Raw genomic sequence first — 1,776 nt, forward strand, 5'->3', positions numbered from 1 at the left:
CTTCCGATGCAAGTGTCTACGATCGTACAATAGTTTAGTAACCTAACCAAGGGTTGGGATCGTTCCCAAGAGAGTGGTTTTGAGAATTAATAGAAAAATAAAATTTCGTTCTAACTAGTCGTAGCTGAAGACATTAATGATTAAAAATATTGTAAATTAAAGGGGGACATAAGAGTGTCAATTAACAATGGGGTTTTGTCACTAGTGAGTAAAAACAACAAAATAAACAAGAATTTCTAAGTAATGAGAGGGGATTGATGGCTATCGTGACCAACGACACTAACCTACGGTATGAGTGTCCCAAGGGAGTGGTTTTGAGAATTGATAGAGAAAATAAAATTAAGCTTTACCCAGTCGTAGCTAAAGACATTAACGAACAAAACATGGTAAATTAAAGTGGGTGACACGAAAGTGTCAAATATCAAATTGGGGGTTTTGTCACAATTAGTAAAAATAGCAAAAATTAACAAGAAAATCAAGTATGAGGAAATGTTCTTGGGGTGTGACCGCAATACAAGTTGAGATAAATAGTTGGGTACATGCTTTTTGAAAGGAAATTTGCAAAATAATGGTGACTAGGCTAAGCTTTAAATGGAAATAAGTTCCCTCTCGGGCAACTTATCCTGTTTCAAATACGTTCCTCTTGGACACCCATTTGCTGCATGAAGACCAGCCTACGCCTTACCCCACTCACTCTCTCGAGCTGAGCGTTAGGATATTGGACTAGGGCTCACCCTCTCGGGCTGAACCTCATGTCGACCCACTCCTTAGGCCATCAGTCTAGTGGTCTTAGTTTCGAGACCTCCCTCTCGGGCAAGCCGAAAACACATGGGTGGCTTTGTATTTGCAACTACAAACCCTTTAGATTAAACCACAATCACTAGGTGAAATCACCATTAAACTACATCTAACCTATCAGCAAGCAAGACCCAACAGTAATATCAACACATATTTCCTAAATCACACACTAAGAATGGGGGTTTTTAGCTACACATCAAGAAATAATAAAATACACCTAAAATGATAGTAAAATCAAATGGGTATAAGAAATTAAACCTTGATTTGAGCAAAGGGAGAAGAATGGAGAAGACTCACTTCCAACTTGGGGAAGATGAAATCGTTCTCTCTTCACGTCTCCCACAAAACCCTCTCCAAACTTGAGAGAAAAATATCCAAAAAGTACTATTCTATTCTATAAATTAAAATAAATTTTTGACTCTCTAAAAATAATAATAAGTTCAGTATTTATAGACTTCAGAAAATAGCGCTGGCGGATCTTTCGGCGAAGTTAGTCGATATCATCGAATGACTTCGGCGACTCGCCTTTCGTCTGTCTCATCGCCGTTTCGTACTTGTCTTTAGTACCTTCACGTTCTGGACCATTAGGCGATATAGTACTACTTCGTGGAACTATTCGGTGAAGCACCGACTGCTTCTTTCATCGCCTTTTTGATCCTTCTCCTTCAGGGTTTCGCGTACTGGAACAAAGGGCGGAGTAAATCCCTTCAGCGAATCGCCAAGTGTGCTTGGCGATGCTCGGGCTTCAACTTCGTCGTTCTTTTCAGCCTTTTTGTTCCTTTTTGTGCCTAAGTGTCCATGCTTCCACTAAAACTTCAAATACCTGAAACTTAAGAGTTTTCATCAGATATTGAGACAAAATAAGCATTCGAGGACACTATTTCTATCAAAATAAAGCCCTAAATGAGTCCAATTTGTGGACTTATCAACACCCCAACTCAAAACTTTTGCTTGTCCTCAAGCAAACTCAAGTTCAAC

Source organism: Solanum verrucosum, unplaced genomic scaffold (assembly GCF_900185275.1).
Source record: "Solanum verrucosum unplaced genomic scaffold, falcon-dt-bn FXZP01000124.1, whole genome shotgun sequence".
Lineage (NCBI taxonomy): Eukaryota > Viridiplantae > Streptophyta > Magnoliopsida > Solanales > Solanaceae > Solanum > Solanum verrucosum.